Source organism: Rutidosis leptorrhynchoides, chromosome 4, assembly GCF_046630445.1.
Source record: "Rutidosis leptorrhynchoides isolate AG116_Rl617_1_P2 chromosome 4, CSIRO_AGI_Rlap_v1, whole genome shotgun sequence".
NCBI classification, from domain to species: Eukaryota; Viridiplantae; Streptophyta; class Magnoliopsida; order Asterales; family Asteraceae; genus Rutidosis; species Rutidosis leptorrhynchoides.
The window spans coordinates 179,277,851-179,289,938 of NC_092336.1; positions in this window are offsets into that span (position 1 = coordinate 179,277,851).

Here is a 12,088-nt window from a genome sequence, read left to right on the forward strand (position 1 = left end):
GTATTTTGTAGAAAAAATACATATGACATCATTTATCAAGTGTAGGGTTGACCTCGGATTCACGAACCTATATTGTTTATATATATATATATTAACACATATAGTTAACAAGTAATAAAAATCAAACCCGTTTGTATATATTAATTATATCTTACTTATTTAAAATAGTGATACAATATTTATATAGTTATCATATATATATTTGATATATTTTTATATAAACAACTTTTGGTTTGTTAAAATAATAATTTTAGTAATACTAAAACAGTATTGATAATAATAATATTTAGGTTTTATAATGAAATATTAATTTTTGATAATAATACTAGTTATTTTATTTGTAGTAATCATAATAATGATAATAATAATATATTGAAATTAATGATACTTATAATAATGATAATTAATTTTTGATAATAATACTTGTTATTTTATTCGAGCAGGAGTATGAATGGTAGTTCAAGAAGAAGATGAGCAGTACCAGTTTACAACAATAGCCATTTGAGCTGCAGTTTGTTTATTCGATAATGATGGATGATGATAGTTCTAATGGTCGTGGTTTATAACGGGTTAAAGCCAAATAGAAAGTGGATGCTGTAGCAGTCACCATTGTAATCGAATAACAGGTGTAGTAGTTTATCCCCTAGTTCGTCCATGGTGATGATTATCACGATGAAGAAATAACAAGAAATAAGTGGTGGTTGTGATTAGATGATCATTCGATCTAAACCAAAATAAATTCATTAGTAGTAGCAGATGTTTACGGTTTAAAGAAGGTAAGGTTGTTGGTGATGAAAGGTGAACGAATTACTAAGTACATAATTGGATTGTTTTATATATCAATGTGGATAATTGGATTAGTCAGACAACGAGTACAGAAAATAAGTAAAAAGAATTCAAGTTGAATCGTGATTGATAACTGAATTTACTGGGTGTTGTATTGTAGTGATTTGGAGTCGACAAGCAAAATATTCGTGAACAGGAGATAATGCAAAAGTCTCAAAAATCAGATTGTGATATCTTACAGAATCAAGCCTTATATCTGATTTTACATAAATAAATATATTAATAATAGTAATATTAATAATAATAATAATAATAATTATAATAATAATAATAATAGTTTATAATAATCCTAACAACTACTAATAATAAAATAAAATAACTATTAATAACACTCTTAAATATGATATTATTAATGATAATAATAATTTGTATTATTTTCTAATACTAATAATGATAATGATAATAATAATACTTCATAATAAATGATAATGGTAATAATAATATTTAATAACAATACTAAAAAATATTATAATTACTAATTATAATAATAATGATTTTAATAATGACAATAATAATATTAGTAATTATAAGACTTTACATGTATTAACCTTCATATTTATATATAAAAAAATAATTTAACAAATTGTGATATTAGCATTTAGGTTTGTAATAATAATGGAAGTACTAATAATATTAGTATAACAATTATACTTTTAAACTTGTAATTGATTTGATGTAATATTTAATAGGTTTGTAATATACATAATATCTTTTATCAAATATTGAATGTTTATAATATATATATATATATATATATATATATATATATATATATACCATTATTTATATAAATAGATATCATAAATATGAATATTCATAGCAATTTAATTATTCTGTTCATTAGTTTACATTTTTACTTTTAATTGATTAAATTTTATTACTTCTAATTATTATATATACTTTTGTTTATATTTATATATACATATATATATACATACATATATATATATATATATATATATATACATATATATATATATATACATATATACATATATATATATATATACACATATATATATATATATACATATATATATATACTCATGTACATATATACACTTATTTATATAACTATATATATTTATTTGTAACAAATTGTTCGTGAATCGTCGGTAATGGTCGAAGATAATTGCATACATGAACATAGTTTACAAATTTTAATATTCAACATTACAGACTTTGCTTATCGTGTCAAAATCGCATTAAGATTAAGTTTAAATTTGGTCGAAAATCTCCGGGTCGTCACAGTACCTACCCGTTAAAGAAATTTCGTCCCGAAATTTGAGTGAGGTCGTCATGACTAATAAAAAGAATGTTTTCGTGATGAATATGAGTCGATAAATAGAGTTCTATCATTATTGATTAATATAGATAAAACGATTCGATTATTCGAAGCGTACGAGTGAAGCTATCACAAAAGAGTGAATTTAAGAAATAAAGTTTCGTCTTAACTCTTGACGTAGTTACGTTTGAATTTAGAAAATAAGGCGCGTCTTAACTTTTGACGTTGCCTTGGTTGAATTCCGGAATTCAAGGGATTTAAAGAAAATCTTCGAAATCTATAAGATCTGATTCTTTGGTGAATAAGGAAATTGATATTGCTCAATAACATCATATATATCTATCGCAATATCACTAAAAACGCTCTAGAATCGAAGATGATGAAGGTGTTCTACAAGCTATAGGCCAAGATGTACAAATTTGTATCGGAAGAATGATTTACAAAGAATTTTGATGATTTATGACATTGGTTGATCCCGATACGAGTTAGGGTCAAGATAGCACTCTAAAATGATAAAACAAAGCTTCCAAGGTGTTAGGTTTCGTCCAAATGAAGTAATATTGAAAAGAAAACGAAACAGTCAAAATCAGCACAACAGGACGCCGTCCTGGAAGGTGGGACGCCGTCCTGTCTTTCAAATCGGGACGCCGTCTCGGAAATTGGGACGCCGTCTAGCCCTTTTTACCGGGACACCGTCCTGCCCTTTGGGACGACATCCCGTAGTAGGTGTAGCCGACTTTTTGGCTTTTTACCTACTCTATCCACTTTAAAACTTCAGTTTTTTTAGAGACTGTTTCATCAGAATACGAACCAGAGAGTTTAGAGGCGATTTTCAGGAGCAAATTGGAGAACTCCAACCTCTTTGAAGAGGCTCAACATCAAGGCATCATCCATCAGAACCTTCTTCATCCAAGAACTCTTGTTCTTGTAGGTTATTTACTTGTTCTCAGCAATGATTTCAGTTAATAATTTGATTGTATTGTTGTCTGTTACCATGATTGTTGGCTAGTTTCTATAATGTTTGTCTAGATTAATAACCAAGGTATTGGATGTAATCTTATTGATTGAATGTATTATGCGTGATAGATTGAAGCTTGAATTAAGAACCATGCTTATTGTTGTTAAAATCATTTGTATCTAGTTAATTGATATGTTGTTGATAAAGAGAACTCTTGTTGATGTATCATATTGATTTACAATCAACTTGTCTTAGATTGATTGTTTGCTAAACCGGACCAAGGGGGTAAACTAGATTAAAACGGTTAAACAAAATAGGAATGAATTGTGTAGAGCGAACGCAAAGACAATTGTTATTCAAGTCTTTGATCTTGTTGATCAACTAATCACAAACGAAAAGGTCTAAGTAATAGGGAACCCTCGCTTAGTAATTCTAGTTTGAGTACTTGCTAAAGAGAACTCTTGGCGAGTCGATTTAGGTGATTAGCATGCTTATAGTTATTTGATCACAAATACAAGAACCATAGTGAAAAGGGAACCCTTGATCTTGTTATTGTATTTGCGTGTTTATCCGAGAGAACTCTTAGTGAACCTATTAGATAACTACACACATAATTATTCAATCAGGACTTAATATCTAAAAATACATCCAATACCGAGGGTAAAATATCTAGATAAACATTTCATCTCTTTGATTTAATTCAAAACTATCTTACTTGCTTTATTTGCACTTATTATCATTTCATAAACTTAAAAGACAAAAATATTGTTTTTACATTTAACCTTCTTTGATTTGGCTAAATCGTTAAATAGCCACCAAAACATAAAACTTGACCTTTTAACTTTCATTCACTTAGTTAATCATAATATAGTTTCTAATTCTAGTTTGACTGATATAACTGTCCTTGGAACGATACACGGAACTAAACCAGTTACTATACTACTACACGATCGGGTACACTGCCCGTTAGTGTGTAGCAATATCTAAAACCGGTATTTTCCATACGATAATTCATATACCACTTTTTGCACATCAAGTTTTTGGCGCCGCTGCCGGGGACAGTTTTGTGTCAAAATAGAATTATTAACTGATTTGTGATTAAGTAGTTTCTTAATTATTTTAAATTTTTAATAATCTTTGATTGTTAAACTTATAGAATCGGTATGTTTAATAATTTTTGTTAGTTGTGTGATTGACAGTTTATAGGTCGCATATGCCACATACCCGAAGTTCAGAATCTCCATTACTTACACCGTTTACAGAACCTGATAGAAAGCTTGGTAGGATTTCAAAAGAAGTACTTGAAATTTTTGAATCTTCATCAAAGCAAGAAACCTTTGATTCAGAATCAAGTACGACCAAGCCTCGATATTCAGACTTTGGTAAACCCGTTCAACCCCCAAATTTTGAAATGGAAGGAGAAAGACCGTTGGTACCACGACAATCAATGGCAGCAAAGATGAAAGCAACCCGGACCGGACAAGGTAGTGCTATTACTCCACCTACTGGTGAGGTAACTTTTGAAATAAAAGGACCTATTCTTCAAATGATTAATAACAGGTGTCAATTTGGTGGTGGTCCGAATGAAGATGCAAACGAACATATTCGTCTCTTTCAAGAGATATGTCTTCTATTTAAACTTAAACCAGAAACTGACCAGGCCATATTATTAAGACTTTTCCCTTGGACACTCCAAGGGGAAGCACGAAGTTGGTTAGATTCATTGGCCGAGGCTACGATAGAAACGTGGGATGGTATGTTGGAAAAATTTCTTAAGAAATATTTTCCAGCATCCAAGTCCGCGAGACTCCAACACGAAATTACCCAATTCTGTCAAAAGCCGATGGAAACCCTGTACGAAGCATGGAATCGATTTTCCAAAATGCTAAGAGGTTGTCCAAACCATGGTTTGGATACCTTTCAAAAGGTCCAAATCTTTTACAAAGGTTGTGATGTAGCAACCCGAATTTCAATTGACCAAGCGGCCGGTGGTTCTCTTATGGAGAAAACCGAGCAAGAGGCCTATGAGATAATCGAGAAACTAGCCGATTATTCTCATGAGTGGCATCAAGAATGCCCAATTACTCGAAATGCTCAAGTCCAAAGCGCCGGTGCTTATGATGACTTAAGCTCCCTATGTGTAAAAATAGATGGTGTTGTCCGAAACATGGACAAAATCACCAAGGAAATCCATAGTATGAAAGTAGGTTGTGAATTCTGTGGAGGTCTCCACTTAGGAAAAGATTGTGATGCCGGGTTAACCATGGCTCAAAAAGAAGAATTGGCTTTCATAAGCCAAAGAAATAATAACCAGTTTCAGGGAAGAGCCCAATTTAACCGGAACTTTAACAACCCCTACAACCCTCAAGGTCAAACTTCCAATTTTCAACAAGGGTCAAGTAGTGGGTTCCAACAACAAACTCCGGGTTTTTACCAAAAACCCCAACAGGAAGAGAAAAAGTCAAATTTAGAGAGTATGTTGGAAAAGTTAATTACATCACAAACTCAGCTTGTCACAAATATAAACCAAACCAACGAGAAAAACGAACATCAATTTAGAAACCAACAAGCATCAATTCAAAATTTAGAAAAACAAATGAGTGGTTTAGCCAATTTACTGAGCGAGAGGAAACCAGGTAGTTTACCGGGCGATACCAGTAAAAACCCACGAAATGAGCACGCAAATGTTATCACCACACGGAGTGGTCTAGCATACGATGCTCCAAAAATGCCCGAAAATTCTGATTTCAGGGTTCCATTGAACCAAAATGATGAACCGGTTAAGGAGCCGGAAAAAGTGGTTGAAAAGGAAGAACGGGAAAAACCCGTAGTGAAACCATATCAACCACCGCTTCCATACCCAAGAAAACAACAACAAGAGAGGCTAGAGGCCGAAAGGTCAAAATTCCTAGATATGTTTAAACAAATTAACATAAACATGCCTTTCATTGATGTAATCTCAGGTATGCCCAAGTATGCTAAGTTTTTAAAAGACTTACTTACTAATCGGAAGAAAATGGAGGAACTTTCATCCGTCACCATGAATGCTAATTGTTCAGCAATTTTGATGAACAAAATACCGAAAAAGCTAGCTGATCCTGGAAGTTTTACCATACCATGTCTCCTGGGAGATTTGGAATGCATTAAAGCATTAGCGGATTTAGGGGCTAGCATAAATTTAATGCCTTATTCATTATATGTTAAGCTAAACCCCGGGGAACTGAAACCAACTCGAATGGCAATCCAACTAGCAGACCGCTCTGTTAAATTCTCTCGTGGAATTTTAGAGAATATGTTAGTAAAAGTAGGTACCCTAGTATTTCCGGCTGATTTTGTAATTCTAGACATGGAGGAGGACACACGTGTGTCTCTTATATTAGGTCGACCTTTCCTCAATACCGCTAGAGCTATGATAGATGTTCATGGGCAGAAATTGACCCTTAGTATTGAGGATATGAAGGTTACCTTTTCCGTTGACCATGCCTTGCAATACCCCGAGTCTACTGATGATCAATGTTATTATTTGCAAACCGTAGACACGTATTCGGAGTTATTGCAGGAATTTCCAGAATTGAAAGGTACAGGAGAATGCATTTTTGCGGAAGGTGATGATGAAACAATGGTGGAAGAAGTGGAGATGTTGACCACTTTGATGGCTAACGGGTATGAGCCAAATGATGAAGAGTACAGAAAGTTGGATTTAGGGAATGAATACCGATGTAAAATATCGATTGAAGAACCTCCCGTTTTGGAACTAAAGCCACTTCCAAATCACTTGGAATATGCTTACCTACAAGAAGGTTCTACTCTCCCGGTGATCATTTCATCCGAACTCTCTGTAAGTGAGAAATCTAAGCTTGTTTCCATGTTAAAAGCCCATAAAACGGCTCTAGCATGGAAAATTCATGACATAAAGGGTATAAGTCCCTCTTATTGTACACATAAGATATTAATGGAAGATAACTATAAGCCGTGTGTACAAAGACAAAGGCGACTCAACCCCAATATGCAAGAAGTTGTTAAGAAGGAGATTGTAAAACTCCTAGATGCGGGTCTTATTTATCCAATTTCGGATAGTCCTTGGGAGAGTCCGGTCCAATGCGTGCCCAAAAAGGGTGGCATGACCGTTGTCACAAATGAAAACGACCAATTAATTTCTACCAGGACTATCACGGGTTGGAGGGTATGCATTGACTACAGGAAATTAAATGATGCTACCCGAAAAGACCATTTTCCCCTTCCTTACATTGATCAAATGTTGGAAAGATTAGCGGGAAAGAATTTTTATTGTTTTCTTGACGGTTTCTCGGTATATTTCCAAATCCCTATAGCACCCGAGGACCAAGAGAAAACGACCTTTACATGTCCTTATGGTACTTTCTCCTATCGGCGTATGCCTTTTGGCTTATGCAATGCTCCTGCTACCTTCCAAAGGTGCATGGTAGCTATTTTTCATGACATGATTGAAGACTTTATGGAAGTATTCATGGATGACTTCTCAGTCTTCGGTGATTCTTTTAACTCATGTCTTAAAAATCTTGAGCGTATGTTGATTAGGTGTGAAGAATCAAATCTTGTACTAAACTGGGAAAAATGCCATTTTATGGTAAAAGAGGGAATTGTATTGGGTCATAAAATTTCTTGTGCAGGTCTTGAGGTGGATCGGGCTAAAGTGGAAGTAATAGCCAAATTACCACCACCAACGAATGTGAAAGGTGTTAGAAGTTTTCTGGGGCACGCCGGTTTTTACCGGCGGTTCATTAAAGATTTTTCCAAAATTGCAACCCCCATGAACAAACTTCTTGAGAAGGATGCTCCATTTGTCTTTACGGACGAGTGTCTTACCGCCTTTAATCTTCTTAAAGCAAAGCTCACGCAGTCACCAATTCTCATATCGCCGAATTGGTCAATACCATTCGAACTTATGTGTGACGCCAGTGACTTTGCTATTGGTACCGTCTTGGGGCAAAGAATAGAAAAACATTTCAAGCCCATTTACTATGCTAGTAAGACACTGCAAGGAGCCCAACTTAATTACACTACCACCGAGAAGGAACTCCTTGCAATCGTCTTTTCGTTTGACAAATTCCGATCCTATTTAGTGCTAGCAAAGACGGTTGTCTACACAGACCACTCGGCATTAAAGTACTTGCTTTCTAAGCAAGATGCTAAACCCCGTTTAATACGTTGGGTCTTGCTTTTGCAAGAATTCGACATCGATATAAAAGATAAAAAGGGTGCCGAAAACCTAGCTGCCGATCACCTTTCTCGACTTGAGAACCCGAATCTTGGGGTTCTACATGAGACCGTTATCCAAGATAATTTTCCTGATGAAAATCTCATGAGAGTTGAGAAAATTAATGATCCATGGTTTGTAGACATTGCCAACTATCTTGCGGGTGGATTCCTAGAAACCGGTATGTCACACCAGAAAAGAAAGAAATTCTTTAGTGACTTAAAATACTATTTTTGGGAACACCCATATCTCTTTAAACAGTGTCCCGATGGGATAATCCGTCGGTGTGTTTCAGGAAAGGAATGCACCGAAATTCTACTTGACTGTCACCTTGGTCCAACAGGTGGGCACTTTGGTCCCCAAATCACGGGGAAGAAAGTTTACGAGGCCGGTTTCTATTGGCCTACCATATTCAAAGATGCCTACGCTGTCTGTAAAGCTTGTGACGCGTGCCAACGGGCCGGTCAAATAACTAAACGGGATGAAATGCCTCAACAAAGCATCCAAGTATGCGAGGTGTTCGATGTTTGGGGAATTGACTTTATGGGCCCCTTTCCAAAATCTCATTCTTACCTCTACATACTTGTCGCCATAGATTATGTTTCTAAATGGGCGGAGGCAAAACCTCTACCAACAAATGATGGCCGAGTAGTGGTAAACTTTTTGATGGAACTTTTCTCTAGGTTCGGCACACCAAAAGCTCTTATAAGTGACCGGGGCACCCACTTTTGCAATAAGCAATTGGAAAAGGTGTTGAAAAGATATGGAGTAATCCATAAAATTTCGACATCTTATCATCCCCAAACGAGTGGGCAAGTAGAAAACACCAACCGGTCATTAAAACGCATACTTGAAAAGACCGTTGGTGCCAATCCCAAAGAGTGGTCAACCAAGTTAAACGATGCATTGTGGGCTTTTCGCACGGCCTACAAAACACCGATTGGAACAACTCCTTTCCGTATGGTATACGGAAAAGCATGCCATCTCCCGTTGGAGATTGAACATAAAGCACATTGGGCGCTAAGGGCATGCAATTTGGATTACCAAGAAGCGGGTCGGTTACGTTTGACCCAACTAAATGAATTAGACGAGTTGAGGCTTGAAGCCTATGACAACTCTCTAATTTACAAGAAAAAAACCAAACAATGGCACGACAAAAGATTGAAACGTCCAAAGGAATTCATGGAAGGCGATCGTGTCCTTGTTTATAATTCCCGTTTCAAGTTATCACCCGGAAAGCTTAAGTCCCGATGGACGGGACCGTTTGTTGTTAGAAAGGTGTACCCTTATGGTACAGTCGAAATGGAGAACGGGAAGGGTGATATTTTTAAAGTGAATGGCCACCGGGTCAAACACTATGTTGATGGTCCCCTAGAAATTGAGGATGAGGTTAGCCTCAACTTCAAGAAAAACGCCTAAATCTAAATGGAGACGAGTTTGGTGAACGACTCGTAAAAAAATGGTTCACAATTGTAATTAGTTTTGTATTGTGTGCACGATAAATTTTAGTTTGGTACAAAATGATTAACGTATGACCTCTAAACGCGCGCGATTCAGAAAAACAGATCATTGGGTTTTAGTGTAACAGGACGCCGTCCCAAAATTCTAGACGCCGTCCCGTTTTACATATCTAGACGCCGTCCTAAAGGTCAAGACGCCGTCCCAATGTTAAAAGCTAGACGCCGTCCTGGAACCCTGGACGCCGTCCTGAACCCCTGATTCAGAAAATAATACGCGTTTTATACACCTACCCACTCATTTCTTATCCACAAAACACACTCTTCTCTATTTCTCTCTGCCCTAACACGAACCACTCTCCAAATACCCTAATTTCTACCTCAATTTCGCGATTTCTTCTTCAAATTCAAGCTTCAAATCATGAACTTTTTGGTATGGATACTCCATTTTTACACTTTTCTTTATCAATTACTTGAATTGTATGTTTATATCTATAAATTGGTGAAGGATAAGTGTGGGGTGTTTGATTTGCATGATTATTGTTAAGATTAACATGCCTTAGATGTTTAAATTGCCCTTATGTGTTTATTTTGCAAAGATTACATGCTTTTAAGGGTTTTGTTCATGATTCTAGGGTTTGTAGAAATTAAATCTGAATTTGGGATGCTTAATTTATGATGTTGAGTTTATGTATGATGTTTATGATTCTTGTGAAGTATATGATTGTGTTGGTGATGTTGATGTCAACTTGGCCGGGTCATTTTTGAATGTTAGTGAATTTCTAAGCATATTGTTGAATTGTAATGAATTTATGAAATGTGTATGCTTGTTTTTCATTTGTAAGGGCCTGTTGAATCAAATTAATGGAATGGAATGCCATAATGTATGATGTTAAGATGGTCATTTGAGCTAAAAATTGTGAAAATTGTATTATGATTTGTGATGAATATGATTAGAATGCAAAGTTAAATGTTATGACCTATGACACAACATACTTGAATCTTTGAGTCCTAAGTTTGTGCTACATTGTGAAGTTATGATTTTCAATTTTTTTGAAGGTGTATTAACGAATTCATGTTGACTTTGGTTGACTTTGGTTTAAAATTGTGAACATGCACTTTCGTTTAAATGAATCATAATGCTTTTGAACTAGGAATTGAATGATGAAGTTCTCCTGCTACTCGGTTATGTTTTTAGCTAACATTAACACAACGGTTTCTATGTTCTTTTGGTTTGGTGTATAATGTTTTGCAGGGACAATCAAGCAGAGGAGGACCGGCAAAAAGAGGAAGGACAGCAGGTTTGGCTCCTCCACGACAACCACCACCACCACAACAACAACATCATTCATCATCGTCTTCCGGAGAAGAAGCGGAGGAGGATCTAAACGATCCTCGAGTTTGGTTAACACAGGTTCAGAACGACGAAGACTACACCGAAATGTTTGAGAGAATAAACCGCAGGCCAATTAATGCCACTTGGTATTTTTTCTGGGGGCCATTGGAAGAAGCGGGCATGCGCCGACATGTTTCTAATTTACTCGCCATTCCTTACGGTAGAGTAGTCACCCACGTTTGGGAACAGGTTTTTAGCATCAATGAACCAATCTATCCGGTGCTGCTTAAAGAATTTTACTCTACCATGCGGTTTAACAATGTCAGCGATTATTTATCGAATGAGTTTCTACGGTTTCGTCTCGGGGGTCAAGATAGGGGTATAAGCAGTTTACAGCTTTGTAGAGTTCTGGGAATTTTTGAGGAATTCACCGATAATCAGTTAGGTGAATATTTGCGGGCTTCTGATTACGTTGGCCGGCATGTTTTTGATGACACCTCTTATTGGCGCAGAATTTGTAAGCCAAATATTGCGCCTGCACATTTTAGATCAAGCAAGCACAGGTACAACGAAATCGCAGCCCGGGATGATAAGCTGCTTCATCGACTCATCGCATGCACGTTTAATGCGAGGATTGAGGGTAATGAGAAGGTGAAAACATTAGATTTGTGGATTATGGATCAAATCAAGCGGGGTTCCTATACCGACATTCCTGGGCTAATCGGTAATTATTTCCTTGCCATTGCGACTGAGACACGGCTACGGAAGCCACTTCTGGGAGGCCACTACATCACCCGAATTGCCCGACATTTTAACATTGATTTCAGTAGATTACAGGAGTACACGAGCGTAATGAAACCATTAAAAAAGGTTTTTTATATTAATGCTGAAATCATTATGAAAGATAGAAATGGGCATTTGGTGCCTTTTGTGGCAGTTGGTGCAGGTGACGCAAGTGGCAGTGGTGTTC